Source organism: Hemicordylus capensis, chromosome 2 (assembly GCF_027244095.1).
Source record: "Hemicordylus capensis ecotype Gifberg chromosome 2, rHemCap1.1.pri, whole genome shotgun sequence".
Lineage (NCBI taxonomy): Eukaryota > Metazoa > Chordata > Lepidosauria > Squamata > Cordylidae > Hemicordylus > Hemicordylus capensis.
This window is the reverse complement of record NC_069658.1, coordinates 80,445,079-80,467,574: the sequence shown is the minus strand read 5'-3', so window position 1 is coordinate 80,467,574 and position 22,496 is coordinate 80,445,079. Positions and strand designations below refer to the sequence as shown.

The following is a 22,496-nucleotide window of genomic DNA, read 5'->3' as shown; positions in this document are numbered from 1 at the left end:
GGTGGGCGGGGCTAATAGAACTCAGTGGCAAGAGGCAGGGAAAGAGGGCTTGAATAAAAAGAGCAAGAAGTTTCTCAGCTTCAAGAATACTCATTCAAGACCACCAAACCCTTCTGCTTCTGAGGGGGAAAGTATCTAAAACTCAATAGTTTCCTAACCAGCCATTTCACAGCTGTGCGTTTCTGAGGGGGGGACACAATTCAGCTCTTGAGGTATGGGATTAACCCACACAAAATAACTTTAAAACAACTGTATTTGTGTGAATTTTTTGGAGGAATGTAGGGGTAAGTTATGCACTGAATCTCTTAATCGGCTGATCATTGTATGTGCACATGCACATACACATACAGCGACATGATAAACAACATTCCCCTTCAGATATAACCTATTCCACAGACCCTTTCTCTCCCTACAACCTCAGCAAATATTGATAAAAACATGAAACTGAACCTTCACAGACATTAACTCTTGAAATATGAGGGCAGGATGAAAAGGATCTAGGACCAAGCAATTATTTCAACTGTGATAAGGCTGTTCTATCATACTCCAATCCACGCAAACTACAAACATCATCAGGGGATGGGGAACCGATCATCCCTGTGGCAATCACTGCGTGCCAACATACTAGGCAAGATCAACACTAGAGGCAGAGAGGTAGTGTTGCAACAAGACAGTGATGGTAGCCTGCAATGCCTGTAAGAAGATCAGCCTATGATATGTAGTAGTTCCTGGGGTGGTTCTGTTTTGGGCCCCACTGTTGCCAATCAGAGTGATCTGGAAACAATTCTTCAAAAGGGCCTTCTAATTCTTCTAATTTCAACGTGAAATTAGAGAAATATATTCTAATTTTCAAAAGAAAGCTTATGAGTCATATTACAAGGATAAAATGTCAATAGTCAATTAAGCTATGCCAAGCAACGTTCACTTCAGCCAAATTACTTTGCATTTTAAAAAGAAAACTCTCATTGAGTTGTACAGGAAATCAAAAAGCCTTCCCACTTGCTTACTTTACTTTATACCAACAATAGCAGGAAAGAGTATGGCTGAATACCCACAAAAGAACTGCACTGATGTAGCATTTTTATTAACAACAAACAATGAAATATATCTGACTTTAAACAAGAAACGCCCCCCACACACACACACACAAAACAGTCCACAAAGTTCTGAAAAGTCATTCTTTGCATTTTTGTATGTCTGTGCTACAATATGTAACAAATCATATTGAACACTCATGTATAGACTGCATAGATTTGAGAGAATGTTTGACATAGTTGCAGGCTCAGAACTGAAGCACTATTACAAGAATTGGTCCCATATCCTCATCCACTACTGTCACTTTCTGATTGTACAGTACCCACAATTTACCATCCAAAATGGAACTATCCATCTATGTTATATTCCACATGAGCAGAATATTGATATTTCATAGAATATTTGCTACCACTGACAAATATGGCAATGAAATATAAGCATAGGTATACAACTTTACTACAAAAGCAGAGGAAGACAGCATAATAACAAAAGATAATCACATATCTATATTAATTATCAGAAGTTTATGGCCTGTACTACCCTTCATTGTAGAAGGATGTAGTTCAGAGGTTGAGCATACACTTTAAGTGAACAAGGTCCAAATTCAGTTTCTAGAATCTCAAAGTAGAGCTGAGAAATGCCACTGTTCAAAACCCTAGAGAAGTGCTGCAGACACTGTACACAATACTAGAACGGTGTATTGTGTCGACAGTACTGGCCTGGATGGACCAAGAGTCTGACTCGATAAAAGGCAGCTTCCTCAGATCCTTTTTCTAGGATTACATACACTATCTTGATCGTGTATTAAGAATCTCCAGTATAACTCTATCTGGGGCAGACAAAGGCATTCTCATCTCCTGCAGTCCTTTCCAAAATACCTCCAACTCCAAAGAGAGGGGCAGGAGAAGCAATTTCTGGAAACGTGTTTATTGTTGATTGATTGAGGGAAAATGCTGCTAAATTTGGAAAGGGCAGCAGGCGGCAGAGCTGTCACTGTCCCAGATGATCCTGAAATCTATACTGGGGGGTGGAAGGCGTCAAAACTACAGATCTCAAACTGCTGCCAGTCTGCCAAGAAGATAAGAGCACCCCCGGCAGCCCTGGCCCACTACCATGAACTTACTTGCAAAGTATTTCTTCTTCCTGATGTCCCGTTTTCTCCTACAAACTTGACAGCAACAAAACCCAGAGAGACCCTCACCTCCCCCCCAGGTTCTTGTCCCCCGCCCACGGATTGACACATAGTTCTAGGAGCGCAGCTCACAGCGTGCAACTCACTGTACACGCAGTAGGTCCGATCTATGGTCAACAAGCCCAGCTGCTGCTCCACCACCTGTACAGTATGCTGCAGTCAAACCTGTGTGGACCGGAGTGGGCATGGGTGGGAGGCACATCCGGAAGGGCAGGGCAGGGTCAGGAGTACGGAGGGGCCATGGGCAGAGGTCAGTGGCTAGAGGGAAGGCAAGGCTGATGAGGCTCAGCAGGTGGGTGGCTTGCAAAAGCAGGTCTGTAGCTGTGGAGGAGGGTGGATACAGAGGGGCTCATTTTGCCTGCTCCCGCATGCGCTGACACAGGAGGATGGCCATCGAGAACTGCTGCCAGCAGCTTTGGGTGTTTTTTTTAAATGCCCCTCCTCGCACATGGCTTATATTAGAGATGTGCACGGAACCAGCTGGCCCAGTTTGGTTTGAGTCCAGACCAGATTCGAACCTGACTGGACCAGTTCAGTCCGGCACCCCCTTGAACCCCCCCCCCCAGTTTGGTTCAGTCTAGGGGGGTTGCAAACATTTTTTAAACATTTTTTTAACCTTTTCCCCTTTGGGGAAGGTCCTCAAGGCAGTGGTGTGGGGGTCCACGGGTGTGCCCTCGCCCCGTGCTGGCCTCTGGTATCAACCCCTCCAGCCAGTTCAGGCCTCCATAGTTTGGTGTGGTGGCAATTTTGGACACTGCCGTGCATGCGCAAATGGCCTCTGTGAGGCACTGGGTCATGCCAGGCCTCGCAGAAGCCATTTGCACATGTGCAGCAGCACCCAAAATGGCTGCTGCTTTGAACTACGGAGGCCTGAACCGGCTGGAGGGGGTGATAACAGAGGCCAGCAGGGGAGCGGGAACATCTGCAGACCCCGCCCCGTGCCACCTCGAGGACCTTCCCCAAAGCGGAAAAGGTTAAAATAATAATAATAATAATAATAATAATAATAATAATAATAATAATAATTTGCACAATATAAGTGGAAAATCAGACATCACCAAGACCTGGCAATGGCTTAAGAATGGCAACTTGAAGAAAGAAACAGAGGGTTTAATACTGGCTGCACAAGAACAGGCACTAAGAACAAATGCAATAAGAGCAAAAGTCGAAAAATCCACCACAAACATCAAGTGCCGCCTTTTTAAAGAAGCAGATGAAACAGTGGACCACCTGATCAGCTGTTGTAAGAAGATCACACGGACTGACTACAAACAAAGGCATGACAAGGTAGCAGGGATGATACACTGGAACATCTCCAAAAAATACAAGCTACCTGTAGGCAAGAATTGGTGGGACCATAAAATTGAAAAAGTTGAAGAAAATGAAGATGTAAAAATATTATGGGACTTCCGACTACAAATAGACAAACATCTGCCACACAATACACCTGATATAACTGTAGTCGAGAAGAAAGAAAAACAAGTCAAAATAATCAACATAGCAATACCAGAGGATAGCAGAATAGAAGAAAAAGAAATAGAAAAAAATCACCAAATACAAAGATCTACAAATTGAAATTGAAAGGCTGTGGCAGAAAAAGACCAAAATAATCCCAGTGGTAACTGGCGCCCTGGGTGCAGTTCCAAAAGACCTTGAAGAGCACCTCAGCACCATAGGGGCCACAGAAATCACCATCAACCAATTACAAAAAGCAGCTTTACTGGGAACAGCCTATATTCTGCGACGATATCTCTAACAATTGACAATAAAATTCTGGCATCCCAGGTCCCCCACCCATTAAAACAAATAATGTTTTTAAAAATGTTCACGAACCACCACCACCCCCAACAGTTGGGGAGGTTCGGTCTGGGGCTGGTCCGAACAGGGGATGGTTGGGTTTGACGCTGGACAATCGAACCAAACCAACTTGACATCAAACCCATTCGACGTCCAGCCGGTTTGCACATTCCTAGCTTATATGAATGTTTTGACACTTGTCTGTCTCACACACCCTCTTCATCTCACCCTCTGCCTGGCTTGACTGTCTGGTTGCATCCCTCCCTGTCCCATGACTCACCTGTCCTTTACTTTCTATAGCATCTGCCACCTCCAGGCTGGATTTACCTGATCTTGCCTTGCAAGAGTGACGTGGTGGCGGGGGGGGGGGGAGGCGACAGGGAAAAGGCGGAGCAGTGGGGGGATGGGAGCAGCCACACCCTCCCAACATCAACGCCCCCCTGCAATGCCGTCTGCACCTACCATGTTGCACCAGCATTGGGAGACTGCTTCATATGTGTCTATATAAACATACACACACGCAGGTGCTACAGGGACAGACTTGCCTTGTCTTAAAACCCTAACTTCATTCAAGCATATAGTAAAATGTTACTAGCATGGATACTTTTTAAGCATAATAAACCCACACCTTTGTTTCCAACAGCAATTCAAGTAAATGTGTTCTGTTTATGGTGTTCCCCAGCCCTGCTACTGAGATTGTCTTGGAGTAACACAGAAGTTACTCCAGGCCATGAGATATTCAACATCTATCATTAACTACTTAGATTCTTTTAGTACTGTTTCCACCCTTCCCACCCCCAAGAGATTTATGTGCTAACACATCAAAATATGAAACTCAACAGCTGCTGAACGATGAAATAGGAGACTCCTAACTCAGGCCCTAGAAAACACAAATGTTATATTGTTTCATATTCCTCCTATCACAGGAGGTATTTTCTCTTATGAATACATAGACCTATCACATTCTTTATTGAGGCACCCAATGAAGTAGGCTCTTGCCAAACAAATAACAAACAAATTACTCCATTTGCCATAGGATGTGTCTTATCTGTGCAACTGATTAACACACCTAAAAGCTATTCACACAACTGGAGGTGGGGCAGGTTGCTGGGGAGCGAGCAGGTTATGCTGAACTTACCTTTTCCCCCAGACAATCTCCTTGCCCTCCCCGCCAACTCCTGGCCTTATGGCTCTGCCACACAAATGAGTGGCTCTCCCAGGAGTCATGCGGCTCTCTGGAGGCCAGGACAATGTGTCCTGGCCTCCAGGAATCCTACAGTGCACTTCATGATTACAAACAGCAATGAACAGCACTGGTCTACATCCACTGACTGTGGGGTGGCCATTCCGGTCGTGGTGGGGAACAGAAGAAGTAAAATTGGCAGGTCAGTGGGCCATTACAGGGGAAGTGGACTTGGAAATTTAATAGCTGTTTCCCCTTCCGGCTGTCCTGCCAGGTCTTTGACCTTGGGGAGCAGTGCCGATCATCCTTGGAACCTCACCTTGCTCCTCTGCAATGCCAGATCGGTCCAGAACAAATCAGAAACTATCCATGATTTGATTCTGGATGAAGGTGCCGACCTGGTATGTATTACAGAGACCTGGCTGGGGGAGGCTGGGGGCCCAGTGTGTTGATGCCCTGGTGGAGAATTGGAACAGCAAACTCACTGGGGCAGTAGACATGATTGTTCCTAAGCGTCCTCTCCGACCTGCTTCAAAATTGGCCCCCTGGTATACGGAAGACCTACGGGGGCTGAAGCAGTGAGGTAGATGACTGGAGCGCAAGTGGAGAAAGACTCGGCTTGAATCTGACAGATTGCAACATACAGCCCATTTGAAGACCTCTGCTCAGGACATACGTGTGGCAAAGAAGCGATTCTTTTCTCCCCGTATTGCATCCGCAAGTTCATGTCCGGCGGAGTTGGGTCAGGGTTGTGAGAGAGCTAGTGAGTGTCTCTCCTCCCTTAAATCAGAATCAGGAACCATTGATTACCTGCTGTGATGTATTTAATGAATTCTTTGTGGGGAAAATCTCTCGTATTCGGGCCGACTTAGACTCCGGGTCCACAATTACCTCAGTGTCTGATGTGAAGGTGTCCAGCGACTCCTCTTGTGTGAGTAGGTTGGATCGGTTCCAGTTTGTGACTCCTGAGGATGTGGACAAGCTGATTGGAAAGGTGCGGCCTACCACCTGTTCTCTTGACCCTTGTCTGACATGGCTTATATTATCTGGTAGGGGGTTGTTGTAGAAAGCCTGGTAGAGATTATAAATGCGTCTCTGAGGGAAGGTAGGATGCCTCCTTGTCTTAAGGAGGCAATTATTAGACCGCTTCTGAAGAAGCCTACCCTGGATCCCTCGGACTTGAAGAACTACAGGCCTGTCTCCAACCTTCCGTGGCTGGGCAAGGTAATTGAGAGTGTGGTGGCCTCCCAGCTCCAGACAGTCTTAGATGAAACTGATTATCTTGACCCATTTCAAACTGGCTTTCGGGCTGGCTATGGGGTGGAGACTGCCTTGGTTGGCCGGATGGATGATCTCCAATTGGCAATTGACAGAGGAAGTGTGACTCTGTTGGTCCTTCTGGACCTCGCGGCGGCTTTCGATACTATCGACCATAGTATCCTTCTGGAGCGTCTGAGGGGGTTGGAGGCACTGCTTTGCAGTGGTTCCGCTCCTACCTCTTGGGCAGGTTCCAGATGGTGTCTCTTGGAGCACTGCTGTTCTTCAAAATCTATACTTTTGTATGGTGTTCCCAAGGGCTCCATATTGTCTCCAATGTTGTTTAATATCTACATGAAACCACTGGGGGAGATCATCAGGAGATTTGGTGCAGGGTGCTATCAGTATGCTGATGACACCCACATCTATTTCTCCATGTCAGCATCATCGGGAGAGCGCATAACCTCCCTAAATGCCTGCCTGGAGTCAGTGATGGGCTGGATGAGGGACAACAAACTGAGACTGAATCCGGCTAAGATGGAGGTACTCATTGTGCAGGGTCGGAACTCGAGAGATGATTTTGATCTGCCTGTTCTGGATGGGGTCACACTTCCCCAGAAGGAACAGGTATGCAGTCTACGGGTGCTTCTGGATCCAAGCCTCTCCCTGGTATCCCAGGTTGAGGCGGTGGCCAGAAGTGCCTGCTATCAGCTTCGGCTGATACACCAGCTGCGTCTGTTTCTTGAGGTGAACAACCTCAAAACAGTGGTACATCTGCTGGTAACCTCCAGACTAGATTACTGTAATGCGCTCTATGTGGGGCTGCCCTTGTGCGTAGTCCGGAAACTACAGCTTGTCCAGAATGCAGCAGCCAGGCTGGTCTCAGGGTCATCTCGGAGAGACCATATAACTCCTGTACTGAAGGAGCTACACTGGCTGCCAATATGCTTCCAGGCAAAATACAAGGTGCTGGTTATAACCTATAAAGCCCTAAACAGTTTGGGCCCTGGGTATTTAAGGGAATGCCTTCTTCGGTATGAACCCCACCACCCATTGAGATCTGCTGGAGAGGTTGGCCTGCAGCTGCCACTGGCTCATCTGGTGGCCACTCAGGGACGGGCCTTCTCCACTGCTGCCTCGAGGCTTTAGAATGTGCTCCCTAGTGAAATAAGAGCCTCCCCATCTCTGACAGCTTTGTAAAGGTCTTTAAAAACACATCTCTTCACCCAGGCTTTTAATTAATGTTGTTTTAATGGTTTTAATGCTGTTTTAATATATTATTTTAAAATTTTAAAATTGTTGTAATGTGTGTGTTTCCCCCCTCCCCATTTTTGTTGTAACGAATGTTTTACTTTGTTTTTATCCTGTTGTAAACCGCCCAGAGATGTAAGTTTTGGGAGGTATAAAAATGTTTTAATAAATAAATAAATGATGAACTATGCTCTGTGTGTCCATCTCTGTTTCTGCTCTGGCTGCAAGAAGTCTGCACAAACACATGATCCTGGCTGTCTGGTTAGAGGCGCACTCACATGATCATGAGAAATTTTAGGATAAAAAAGGAGTAGATCCAAATCCAGATTCAGGTTGACCTCAGGATTCCTCACTTGACTCTTTCCTTACTTTACAGTTTGTAAATAAGTAGGGATGTGCGTACCGTTTCAAACTCGAACCAGTTCGAATTCAAACCAGGGGGTTTCGATGGTTCGAATTCGAACCAAACCAGCCATCAGGTTCGAGCTGCAGGTTCAAATTTGAACCAAACTGGGGGTGGTTCTGTTCAAAATGGTTTGAACCTCCAAATGTGGGTGGGGTGGTAGCTGGAACCCATGGGTACCTACCTTCCAAACTCCAAAGCAACCAGACACTTGTACGATTTTTTATGAATTTTTGAAATTTATTTTTATTTTTCTCTCATAGGGTATAAAGGGACTCGAACCAGCCCATTAGTCCTTATTGTGTAGCACCCATTGGTGCCAACAACCATCCAAACCCTGAAGCAACCGGACAGTCCTACAATTTTTTATGAATATTTGAAATATTTTTAATTATTTTTCTCATAGGGTATAATGGGACCAAACCAGCCCATTATCCCCTATTGTGGAGCACCTGGGGCACAAAAGTGGGGTAGGTAGTAGACACCCAGGGTTGTGTACCACCCACAAAACCCCAAGGCAATTGGACACTCCTCTGATTATTGGTGAATTTTAAGGTTATTTTGGAATTCCTCAAAGGGAATAATGAGGATTGCCGCAAATGTATAGCTTCACATTGGGGGGAAAGGGGTGTCCTAGAGCGGAGTGTGGTGGGTGGTAGTGCCCAAGGGGGGCCAGGAAGCTATCAGAATTATTTGAAAGGAATTCCCCAATATCCCTCTCCAGGTCAGTCACCAACAGCTCAGATCCCATCAGCATAGGTGTGAAGTTGGTTTTTTTTGCCCTGGTATGCATCACTTTACACTTGCCAACATTGAACCACATTTGCCATTTTGTTGCCCACTCCCCCAATTTGGAGAGAACCTTTTGGAGCGCCTCACAATCTGTTTTGGATTTCACTAAAAATGACACTAAATAGTCATTTTAGTGTCATCGGCAAATAGTGTCATCGGCAAATTTGGCCACGTCACTGCTTACCCCACTTGTGCAACAATACTTCCATTGTTTCCAATGGAAGTATCATCATGCAAGTGTGATTGTACAATTTTAAATATTATCACAAAAGTGCCCTTGTGCAACACCCTGGGCATCTTTTTAGATGCTTGCAGCAACCAGTATTCTGTAATTACATTTGCTAAAGAATAATACTACCAGAATAAATTTCAGAATAAATAGTACCAGAATAATAGTACGAGAATAAATATCAGAATAAATTTAAAAGTCTCAGTTTCATTTTATGTTATGCAAGGCATCAACATCCCCAAGAAACCTGCATCCTCTTAGCTTGTGCAGTGATGAAAACTAATAGATTTTTTTTTCCAGAAGTGAGCCTTCAGCAATTATTGCATATTCAAATGTATAGAACATTCAGAAAAAGGATACACATTATATAAAGTTGATGGGAAATGTCCCTGAGCCCAAACTGAATTATTATTATTATTATTTCTTAAGACCTTAGACTTTGTATGCAGGAAAACTGGTACATCTCTTTCCATTCCCTACAAAAATGCATACAGAATTTTTCTGGCAGAGAAAGGTTATTTTTAATGTGCTGCTTATATGTAAAGTAAAGTAGCACACATCATTCTGCATATTGTTATACGACATATTTAGTATAAAAACTTCTGTAAATACACAGTTTAAAAATAAACAAAATTCCCAGTGCTTTATGCAAGTTTCAGTGACAAAATAGTCAATATTTACAAGAGTTGCAAAAAAAGATTTTTCCTGCTGAATCTTCTCCAAATCATACACTGGGGCTATTCCCACAATCAGGCAAAATTGGGTTAGGGGAGCCTAGCCCGATTTTGCCTGATCGTGGGAGCCACCGGGCTCGCAGGCGAGCCCAGTGGCTTCCTGGCAGTTAACTAGCCTTCCCCTTAAACTGAGTTTGCGGAGCGCTCCGCAAACCTGGTTTTTAAAATCATGAGTAGCCACACCGTGGCTCCTCACAAGTAGACCCCCAGCTGAGAGGCTTAAAAGCAGCCTCCCAGCTCGGAGGTCTCTCCAGTATGCCCTGCGCGTTCGTGCAGGACATACTGGAGCCTCCAGGGGCCGCGCAGCCCCCGATCCTCCCAGCCCCTGCCGGCAGTTGTGTGGGTGGCCGATCCGGCTGCCCAGGGCTTTCGCCCTGCTCATGTGCAGGAAGAGTGGGCTCTGCCTGCTCTCCCCGCTCACCCTCCCCAGGCGGGTCTCTTGGATCGTGAGACCCGCCTCACTGTGTTACTCTAGAAAGTTTACACTCTTGAAAAATTCACACTCTTGAAAGTTTTGAATAAGTGTTGTGAATTGTGATTAGAATAGTGACCTTGGAAAGGTTTCCCTAAAGGATAGGGTAAGCATATAAATAATATAGAAGATTTTATAAATTTAAAAAATATATATCTTAGATACAAAGCCCACAAACTGTTTTGGTTTAAGTCAAACCCATTATTTTTTCATCATCCATCCTTCCCTTCCATGAGACCTCTGCACAGAACTTTCTCAATAGAGGGGTGTTTGCCCCTTGGGTAGGCCTTTTGCAAAAGGTGCAAGCAGCTTGCTGCTGCTCCTTCCTGTAAAACCCCAAGGGATATGGGACAGAAACTCACCCATATGGAAAAATGGGAGGAAAGGATAAAGAGAGAATGAGGGCATTCACATGCACGTGCAAAACCAGGCTAAGGGAGCCCAGTCCAGTTTTGCATGTGTATATGAACTGCCAGGATCTCACCCGATCCTGGTGGTACCATGGCAGCAAAGCAACCCTTCTAAACAGGGTTAGGAGAGTGATTGCTTCCCTAACCCTGTTTATTTGATCATGTGTCAGTCATGATGGCTTGCAGCCACAGCTGGAAGACTCAGGGAGGGCAGATGGTCCCTATAATGCACTGCGTACTTGTGCAATGCATTATTGGAGCTCCAGGGGGCAGGCAATGAGGGGCAACGTGTCCCAGTACCCTGACCCTTAGAGCTAGCAGCAGGAGCTGGTGCTCCTCTGAGTGGGTGATCCACCCACCCAAGGACAGACGACTGCTCATGTGTGAGAAGGTAAGCACTTTCAAGTTTCCTCCCTGCTGAACCGGGTAGCCCTTTCTCACTGGTCATGAGAAAGGACTACGTTTCTTTTCTGACATTTCTTTTCTGGGTTTTTACAGAAAGCAGGAGGCTACTGCTCCTTCCTACCAAACCGAGTGAGGGGGTAAAGAACCACCACTCTCTTGTGCTCTCTATCAAGGAGAGTCTGGGAATTTCTCCCTCATTCTTTTTGGATTTGGTAGGAGCAAAAGGTGACAGCAGTGAGGGGAAAGTCCAGGTTAGCCCAGCAGTGAGCTGAAAACCCAGAGAAAACACCTCTTTGGGAAAAGAAAGAGAGCACTTTCCAGACTAGATCCTAAAATGGGGTCAGGACGAATCTCGGAAGTGTGCTTCCACACTTCCTGTGTCATGACACCTCAATCCCTATGCAGACAGCAGGGTGCCATTCACATTTCCAATGCCTTGTGTAAATTTAATCACTGCGATATAGAGCAAGGGTGTTGTATATTCGGCGTGGAAAAGTTGCTGTTTTTTCAGATTGTTAATGGCTGCAAAACTGCTTCCCCTGCTGTTTACGGCCTGAATGTGACTTGCCCAAACGGAGGCATTTTGTTCTGAAGTGTTCTCATTTCCATAGCTGGGTGTTTTTGCAGAAGATACCAGCAGTGGCTCGCTGTTGCTTCCTGTAATAACCTAACCAAAAGGGAGAGAAAGGTGACTAGAGGAAAGATTATTATTCTTTCTTCCTCTTGTGTTTTTACAAGAGGCAGTAGCTAGATGCTCCTGGCATTTTTGCAAAGGGTCAACTCTCAGGAGATAAATCACACCTCTTTAGCCCATGGAGAAGGAAAAGAGAAGTGCTTTCCCTCTTGAAATGTGAAAGAACTGAACTGGTTCATGGAGCAACGGTTCAGTTCAAATTAAGTCCAAATTTGAACCGAACTGCAAAAATCAGTCCATGCACACTCCTAACACTGAATGTCAGCACATAGCCAGCACATAGCCAGCCAATACCCAGCAGAGGAGGAGGGTATTCACACTCCTCTCTTTCCTTCTGCAGTGGACACATCACTCAGGATGCTTTGGCTTGTGTGTGGGAAGGCAGAAAGGCTCTGAATATCCCCTGGGAGCCCTTCAAGTATCCCTGGAACCCCTGTTTGAAACCCCCACTGTAGCAATATAAACTAACTCAATATAAAACCATGCTAACCAGCCTAAGAATTAGCCAGACAGTCCTAATACAATGCCTAATACAATGACAGTTATGTGCATCTGTAATTTATTATAGGAATCTGCCCTAATAAAATACTTTTTTAAAAAAATCATTGGGAGCTTTGTCAACAAAGCTTTTGACCCCTGCTAACTGGGCAAAGAGGCACCTTTTTCCATGGTGATTCTCTTTATTTAGCAGGGGGAGAGTAACTGGCCCTATCCACCCCCAGCACAGTACTTCCAGTGACTTTTGCTGGTGACTATCTTATGTTTCTTTTTAGAATGTGAGGCCTTTGGGGACAGGGCTCCATCTTATTTGTTTGTTATTTCTCTGTGTAAACTGCCCTGAGCCATTTTGGAAGGGTGGTATAGAAATTGAATTATTATTATTATTTTTATTAATAAATAATAATAATAACAAAAGCAAAAGCAAAATGAAAATACAGTACCACTTGCGTTAACACAGGCCGCATTTGCACATAACAAGAAACTGGAGGTCAAAGAGCCTGAGGTTAACGTTCTTGTACATCCAAATCCATGAAACCCCAGTCCTGTCAGAAAAGCAACTTGAGTTTTCCGTTCCCAACCTCCAATTTGAAACATAGGGTTGTAGTGAGTTTTTCTGCTCCTACCTGAAGTACACAGTTGCCAGCGTTACACCCACATGCTGAACTGTAGGCTGTGCTTTCCATAACTGGAGTTGAGGGAGGAAGCTCCTCCCTTTCTTTGGATGTGATTGGCTGTTGGGGCTGTCCTTCATGACAGAAGGAAGCCCACATAGCCAGTTCCCCCTCTTCTATGCAGTCTCCTGGCAGCCAGTTTAGTTCCTTTCCATTTCATCCAAATGTGGGCAGATAAGCACATGGGGGGTGGGTGGGAACCATGGGTCCACTGGACCCTCAGTTCTGTATTACATATGAATGCAGCCACTTATGTGCAGCACTAAACAAAGTTAAGTAAAACTCAGAGACATAGGCGGAACTGGGGGGGCAGGCAGGGCACGTGCCCTAGGCGCCACTGAGGTGGGGGCGCCACATCAGTTCCTGCCACCCCCACCCCATTGCCCACCTGCCCAGCCCCAGGGCCCCTCAGCCACTTGCCTCCAGCTCCAGCCTAGGATCGGCGAGGCCTAGGATCAGAGCAGCCTGCAAACTGCAGAGCTCTTCTCTCCCCGCCTCTTAGCTAATCGGCGGGTGGGTGGGGCTTCCAGAGAGGCCTTTGAAGCCTGAACTTGGCAGGCCCCAGCAAGCCAGGAAGGAGGCTGGCAGAGCTCCCTGCAGCAGACCCTCCCTGCAGCAGACCAGACCATCCAGCACAGCTTTTGCAAGGTAGGCTGTGAATTCCTTTTTGTGGTTACCCCCGTATATAGGGATCTGCTTGCCAAAGGGCTTTGATATGGGTGGTGGGGCGAGACTGGGAAGTCTCTGAATATTTAATTTAAAACAGACTGAAAAATGTGCTGGCTTTAAAAACAAAAACTATCTAAGGCCTATAAGTGGTTTATTTCATGTCAGAAAATTACAAAAACTTCTGAACAAATATTCATTCATTCTTTCTTTCATTCATTTATAAATGCACTTATATTCAAGTTGTTTTGCAACCCAGAAGGTCTGAGTGAGAACTGTGAAGCATGTGTTGTGCTTTTATTTTATTTTATTTTTCTTGTGTGTGAACTGCTCTCCAATAACTTGCAGGGACTTCAGGGTAAATCTGGCCAACATGTGAATGCAGCACCTCCATTGCAGAGGAGATGTGTGTTAAAGCGCTTTAAAAGCCTTTGTGAAAAACCTCCTGGAATCAAACTTTTCTGAATTTGTTCACAATTCTGAGAAAACAAACATAGCCTCACCCTGCATGGTTGAAAGTCTCCTTTGCTAATCTGCAGCGAGAGAGCCATTTTAATGATTAGCATTGCTAGTAGGGGTGTGCAATTCAGGTTTTCGGGTGATTCGGCTCGGACCTGAACCGAATCACCCCTGTTCTGTTTTGTGCCTGAATCTAGGTCACCCGAATCACCCTTGATTCGGTTTGGATTCGGATTTAATCCGAATCCGAATCGGGGGTAAAAAGGGGCCCAGGGGCAAAATTTTGGGGTGGTAGTGCCCAATGGGTAGAGTCTACCACCCCAATTTCAGGGGGATTGGGCAAAGTCCTGATTTTTGGCGAATTTTTGAAGTTTTAGTGACTTTGGGGCAGTTCGGGGGCATAGCATGGGATCTGGGCAAAAGGAGTAGGGTGGGGTGGTAGTGCCTAATGGGTGCAGGCTACCACCCAAATTTCAGGGGGTTTGGACAAAGGGGTGATTTTTTGAGAATTTTTGAAGTTTTAGTGACTTTGGGGCAGTTCTTCTGAGGTGTGAATTCTCATTGTATCATAGCAAATGAGATTTTTTTTCAATTAGACAACTCTCACGACCCCACTTTCACTTCTTCACACTCTCTATTACTATGAATAATATGAGGAAGTAATCAATTTAGCACACTTCACCTTATGAAGACAAACCTCATAAAAATAAATTCACCAAAATTCACCCCTCTGCCCAATCACTCTTAAATTGGGGATGGGTGGTAGCCTCCACCCATTAGGCACTATCTACCAGCCCACCCCACTCCTTTGGGGCAGATCCACTTTCTGCCCCCAATCTGCCCCAAAGACACCCAAACTTCAAATATTCCCAAAAAATCAGCCCTCTGCCCAATCCCCCTGAAATTGGGGTGGTAGCCTCCAGCCATTAGGCACTACCACCCCACCCCACTCTTTTGGGGCAGATCCACTTTCTGCCCCCAAACTGCCCCAAAGTCACTAAAACTTCAAAAATTCTCAAAAAATCAGCCCTTTGTCCAAACCCCCTGAAATTGGGGTGGTAGCCTCCACCCATTAGGCACTACCACCCCACCCCACTATTCTGCCCCAGGCCCCACTTTCTGCCCCAATCTGCCCCAAAGACATGAAAATTTCAGAAATTTACCAAAAATCAGCCCGTTGCCCAATCCCCCTGAAATTGGGGTGGGAGCCTGCACCCATTAGGCACTACCACCCCACCCCACTCCTTTTGCCCAGATCCCATGCTATGCCCCCAAACTGCCCCAAAGTCACTAAAACTTCAAAAAATCGCCAAAAATCAACCATGAACCGAATCACCCAAATTTTTTGGGTCCAAAATTCGGGTGATTTGGCTTGTGCCCAAAAAATATTGGGGGACATCGGGGGTGATTCGGTTCGGCCCCAAATCACCCAAAATTGTTCATTTCGGGCACAGATCATTCTGTGCCCGAAATTTTTTGCACATCCCTAGTTGCTAGTGTGTTCTAGGCATTAAAAGTAGCACAAATATATAGTACTCAATGTATATCACTATATACTGTGAAGTGTGCATGTGTGTATTCAGTGAAATGTATTTCCAGGCAGCATACTTATTTTGAAATATCAGACTTAAATCCTTGGGGGCCTGGGATGTGTGGAGGCCCTGGACTTTGAGGGGCTGGGGGCCCATTTTAAAATCTCATCTTGGCCCATTCCAACCTTGCTATGCCCCTGGCAGTCACTACATATGGGTTTCTGCACAACACCTGCACAGAAGAAACTTCCATGTAGAAAATGTGTCTCTTGTAAATTGACCCTGAATTTTCCATCCATGACTGGGATATTTGAGAGTTAGAGTCAATAATAAAAGAACAGCACACTGCTTGTGACAGGAAGGGGCAAATTACAATGATTTCTTAGTCTGGCAGGGGCTGGTTTTGGCCCTGGCAGAACTTGGCTGTCTGCTCCTGTTGCAAATGCCTCTGTCTAGTGTGGCAAACTAATGTATCCTCCTCCCTCTTGGTGTCAAAGTAAGCACTGGTGTGGTGAATGCACATATACCCCATCATGAGCCAACAGTCATCATAAGACAAAGGCTGGCAGGAATCATTCATTGGTTTATAGACCCACCACCACCACCACCACCACCTTCTTCTTCCCCTATTTTGCTAGTGGCTATTTGGGCAGGTGATCCTCTAGGACAGGGATTCTCAACGTGTGGGTCCCCAGATGTACTTAGACTTCAATTCCCATAATTCCCAACCAAAGGCCACTGGGGCTGGGGATTATGGGAGTTGAAGTTCAATAACATCTGGGGACCCACACGTTGAGAATCCCTGCTCTAGGACAAAGTCATTTTTTTTTAAAAGAATGAGATGAGACAGAGAAAATGACACTTGGAATCCTCGCATAACTCCTGACTGTTGTTCTAAGTCTTTTACAGAGATGGCTTATGTTTTCAGGTTTTGATCAACAACCATGTCTAGATGGTACAGTGCTCCTTTTAACAGGGATTTCCAGATATTGTTGACTACAAGTCCCATCATTCCTGTTTGGACGGGGCGCAATTTCAGTGCTTGCCCTAGGCGCTATTTTCCCTAGTTACGCCTCTGCTCAGAGATAAGCAGCAAGTACCAGGTTCATATTTATTATCACTGAAAAGCTCAGATAATGGAAAAGAACAAACTATATTCCACCTCAGAGTGGTAAGTGCTTTGACCTATGTACTCCTAAGGAACTATGAGCTAGTGTAATTTGATCCATCAACTTTAGTGCCATTTAGGTTTGCATATTAAAGATTGTCATGACTTTGGCAGCCCGCATAATTAAGCATTATCATACTTCTAAAAAGTGCTTCAAGAATGAAGTCTTCTGCATAATTTGAAAACTATAACAGTTATAATATTTGTTACATTATATGAATGCAAGTTAAATTACATGAATGGAAGTCATCAAACTGAAGCTGAATCCACGTAACAATGAAATATTGATAGTCTCTCAGATTTATTTAGCATATCAGTACTTTGCACATTCCTCAATACCCTCCTCATATACAAACATAAAATATAATAAAACAACACACAAAGAAAAAGAACAAAGAAATATCTGTACATGAGATGGATAAAAATGTGCTAAATAAATAAATAAATAAATAAATAAAATAGACAAAAAGGCCTCTAGTTACACAATCACTCTGGTCACTATATTCTATTAAAAATATCATTCACAATGCACACAGTACCGGGAATGGTTTCTAAATTACCTGGAACCTGTAATGAGGTCCCCTCTTAGATTATGTGATTTTTTTCAAACACAACCAAAAGGAATAAATCAGAAATCCACTGTTCTTTCTTACGAGTGTCCTTAACTTTCCATTTCTGAAATATAAGCTGTTTAGTCAGAACTAATGCCCACAATAACCTCAGTTCCTTGTCTCTAGATAAATTCCCATTTCTTGGAGTAGGTCCACATATTGCTATAGAAGCTGTAAACTCAAAATTAGTACCTACTCCTAATGATAGTCTTTCAAAGATGTGCACCCCTTTCTATCTTGTCTGTTCTCTATTAGAGAATCTTCCTCTATTCCTCCAGATGCATGACCCAAACAGATATCTACAATTCTTTCTTAGCATACAGGACAACAGTTTTGTTTGGGAAGCTGGGTGATCTCATAAGCCTGGGTCCCCCCCCCCCCGGGCATTAGAGTGAACAACTGAAAGATATAATTCACAAACAAGAAGAACCAAATAAGCGATAAATCAAATGTTGATGGCTTTTCTTGAAATCTCCATATTGAAGTTAGAGTTTAATATCTACCAAGGAATTGGAATTAAATATGCTCTAATTCTAATTTGTAATAGGAATATGTCAACATGCAGTTCAAGTGGACGGATAGTATACTAGCAAAAACTCAATGACAAAAATACAGAAGAAATTAAAAGATAGCCACAATTCTTTCCTAACATAAAGAACTTCTGGTGTTAATTCAAATGCCCAGGAAAAATAAAACAGGCTTATAAGATCAGCCAGCTTGCAGGTTTGTTTGGGAAGCTGGGTGATCTCATAAGCCTGTTTGGTTTTTTCCTGGACTAACTGAATTAACAACAGTAGGCACAGCATGAAGGTTAAATTATTTTAATCTGTCAAAAATTATCCTTCTGTACAGTATCCTCTTATGTCAGGGATTAAGTCAAAACCTTCCACACCAATTGGTTCACATTCTTCTGCCTGAAACCCATCCAGTTTATCAGACATACTTACCAAGTTTTACCCATTTATGTTTATTTCAGGAGAAACATGAAATTTTGCTAATAATATGGCACAACAACTGGACAGTGAAACACTGTATAGTATCCTTGTATTATTTAGAATGCTTCTCTTTTAGGCAGACACACAAGAATTATTATGATCTATTTTAACAGGCACAACAATGTTTAAGTCCCTTTTATTCTGAAGCAGTCTGTGTCACCCAAAATATGTCTTGAGGGCTTGTAATCACCAGAATTGTCTCTGTTGCCTCAGAGACAATTTTGCAATGAACTTCAGAAGGAAGTGGAAATTGGTGAAAATTCCTCTCCCCGACATGCATGCCCATTCTGACACTACCATCTCCTATTGCTCATCCCACTGCTGCTCCAAGGAAGCAAAGGAAAGGAAAACAGATATCCAGAAAATTTATCTAAATTTGGAGAATAATTTGGAAGAATTAAAGAGCTTGCCTTTCCTTTGAAGTGGCCTTTTTGAACTTTCAAAACTCTTCTGTGTGGCCAAGCTTTGCAAAGTTTGCCAGAATTCTTACTATTTCCACAGGACAAATTTGTGCACTAAGAAGTACAAATTTGTACACCAAGAAGTACAAAATGGTGTGGAGAGAAACCTCTTGCATAACACTAGAACCGCAGGTCATTCCATGAAACTGATTGCCAAGAAATTTAGGACCAACAAAAGGAAGCACTTTTTCACACAATGAACAATTAAACTATGGAATTCCCCTCCATAAGATGTGGTGACAGCCACCAGCCTGGATGGCTTTAAGAAGGGCTTTGGTAAACTCATGAAGGACAAGTCTATCAATGCCTACTAGTCTGAGGGCTATAAGGTCACCTCCAGCCACAGAGGCAAGATGCCTCTAAATACCAGTTGCAGGGGAGCAATGGCAGGAGAGAGGGCATGCCTTCAGGTCTTCCTTGTGGGCTTTCCAGAAGCATCTGGTGGGTGAAACAGGATGCTGGACTAGATAGGCTTTGGTCCTGATCTGGCAGGACTATTCTTTTGTTTTTAAATGTAAGGCCATGGAATGCAAATGTCATTAGCTCCACTTATTTATTTCTCAGTTTCTATTCACCTTTTGATCCACTAAAGGAACCTTACATTCAGTTGTCATAAAAACAGGTAACTTTTTCCCCACAGACACACAACTAATTTAAATATGAAAGTTCACTATGTGCATAACAGCAGCCATAATCAGCTGACCTTTCACTATCTAAATCTACCTATGTGAAAAGTTACATGGGCTGATTCAAGTGATTGGGTCTCAATGTACAAATGACAAGAATTGTTAGTTCATGGCAACTTAAGCACATCAAAATTAACATGAGGGTCAAACCTTAGTTATCCTTGGGAAAAATTAAGCCATTTTTTGGTCCCCTTTCTACTCTAGTCAGCTTACTAGAGCACAGTCAGAAAATTCCTGCTCTAAACTAGTATGTAACACTAGCACAAGAAGAGTTCCTGGAATGCTAGCTTTTTATGTGACAGATTTTTTTTTTTATGGAACAGTATTTGGTCATATGATCCTCCTCACCTGCAGACAATCTAAAATAGTATAGCTCAGACACAGATTTATCATGGAGAACTAGACTAAATCAAAGTTAACAAGCCTGTTAAGTCTCCAGATCCACCTGCTGGCAATGTAAAATAATAATAATAATAATCTCAAAACAAAACTGTTACTGACAATTCTCAGCTGTGATTTTAAAGCTTTATATTAGGCAACTTGGGGATACAAAAGATATATATTAAAACATAAAATAATAACAAACCAAATTAAAATGCTATTTCTAATCATTACATTCAAATCCTTTGAATCTACTACAACAAATACCGCTCTTCAACAGAAGTTCCCAAAGTGGTTTACACAGAGAAATAAATATTAAGTAGCTGACCACGCACAGAGCATCTGTGCGGTCATACCCTGAGCCTGTGGCATCCCCACCACCACCACACAACTCTCTAGCTCGCTCTCTCCCCCCGCAACTCGCTGGCTCGCTCACTCCCCCCACAACTCTCTCGTCCGCTCGCTCCCCGCGCAACTCTCTCGCTCCCCCGCAATGCTCTCGCCCGCTCGGTCCCCCCACAACGCACTCGCCCGCTCGCTCCCCAGCAACTCTCTTGCCTGCTCGCTCCCCCCGCAATGCTCTCACCCACTCGCTCCCCCCACAACTCTCTCGCCTGCTCGCCCCCCCCACAACTCTCTTGCTCGCTCACTCTCCCTGCAATTCTCTCTCTCCCTCCCCCACAACTCTCTTGCTCACCTGTGTCGACGTGTCATTGTCCAACTGTCCTTCAGTCTCCATTTCTCTGCCAGCAGGTGAAGGCGGGCAACAGCAACGCGTTCTGAGGTGGCCGATCACCAGCCGCCCCCTTCTGCCAAACTCACTGGCGCTTGCTGATGTAGCCCAACGCAAACTCCCTCCCTCCAACCGACCCAAGCCGGCAAGCTTTCTCCTTATGGCAGGTTTAACAGGCGGGCATTAACAACTGCCTCCCTGCCGCCCAACTGCTTTCTGGAGCACCTTCTTCTGGCCTAAAGCTCCTTGGTGCGTTTTGAGTTGGCGAACTGCCACCTTCCCCCTTATGCCAAAATCCCTGGCGCTTTATGTTGCAGCCCTCCACAAACTCTGTCCCCAGTCCCAAAACTCCCTGCTTCATGACCCCAGCCTGCAAACTCCCTGGCTTCCGCACTCCTCTCCAGCTGCTGCCTTCTCGCTTTCTAAACTCTTGTCCTGTCAGCCAATCGCCTCCCCCAATTGCCTCTTTTTCTCCCCCCCCCGGTCAGCCAATCGCCTCCTTTCTGCCACGTTCCCATGCATGGCCCATCTTGGAGAATTAATAATATAGATTAATTAAAATGGCTTCCTATCCCCGAAGGGCTCACAAAGTTGCTCTCCCCCTGTTAAATAAAGAGAACCACCACTTTGATTATTCTGAGTTAATCAAAGGTTGTTTCACCTGGTTAATGCTTCTGTAGTGCTTGGAATATGATAGTTCAGTGAAAGGCATATTATTCTTTTTGAAGAAAATAAAAAGAATGTTCAACTTCTGGGAAAAAAAAACTTGCCAAGGATCTTAAACTTGGTCTAAGAGGAATCACAAAATGCACCATGTCATAAATATGCAGATTACTTGTCAAGCACTGCCAATGTAAGTGTTTTAAGTACAAAAGCAGCTAACTATTAATTAGCAGAAAGGTAATCTCTAACACTGCTTATCAATCACCATATATGGAAGGAGTACCATACTTTATTATTTCAAATATCCATTATCTAAACAGCACCACAACTTGTTCAACTGTCTGCAAAACCAGACTAGGCAAATCAAAAGCACATCAGATTAGGTCCTGGTCCACACATTCACTCCATCATGGCACTGCAATGTGTGGTAAGAAAGTAGCAAGAGTTCTTCCACACATATAACTCCGAGTGTGAACCATGCCCTCCGCATGACTCTCCAGATCTGAATGAAAGTTCTCTCTTTTAAAAAAAACAGAGGAAGAACCATCCAGATCAGGCCTTCATACCAACTGAGCATTAGAGCAGAAGACGTGGTTCATGTTGCAGGCTGTGTGGCAGAGGGCAAATGCTGGCACCACACTTGGGAAGGGCACCCAGGAACCATATGTGCAACCTTGCCCAACCCCATACCTCCCTTTTCACATGTTATAAGGACTCAAGTTAGATTTGCAGACAACATTTTATTTATGTGGTGAGATCAAACATATATTTGGGACCATTTAAAAACCTATATGTGATGTGGAACATAGGAAGCTGCCATATACCAACCTTTGGTCTATCTAGCTCAGTATTGTTTACACAGACTGGCAGCGACTTCTCCAAGATTGCAGGCAGGAATCTCTCTCAGCCCTATCATGGAGATGCCAGGGAGGGAACTTGGAACGTAGATACTCTTTCCAGAGCAGCTCAGTCCCCTAAGGAGAACATTTTACGGTGCTCACATGTAGAGCTGGGTCTCATGATCAGTGAGACCTGGTTTGTGAAGCTAAGCCTGCTCTCCCCACAGACAAGCAGGGCAGGAGCCCTGGGCAGCTGGATCGGCCGCCCACATGACT

The 22,496-nt window shown here is 44.5% G+C and overlaps 1 protein-coding gene across 1 annotated transcript in view; it reads right to left on the bottom strand.

The window, feature by feature from the left end:
- Positions 1-22,496, bottom strand: part of PRR16 (proline rich 16) — a 168,735-nt gene that overhangs the window by 104,740 nt on the left and 41,499 nt on the right. The window lies entirely within an intron of this gene.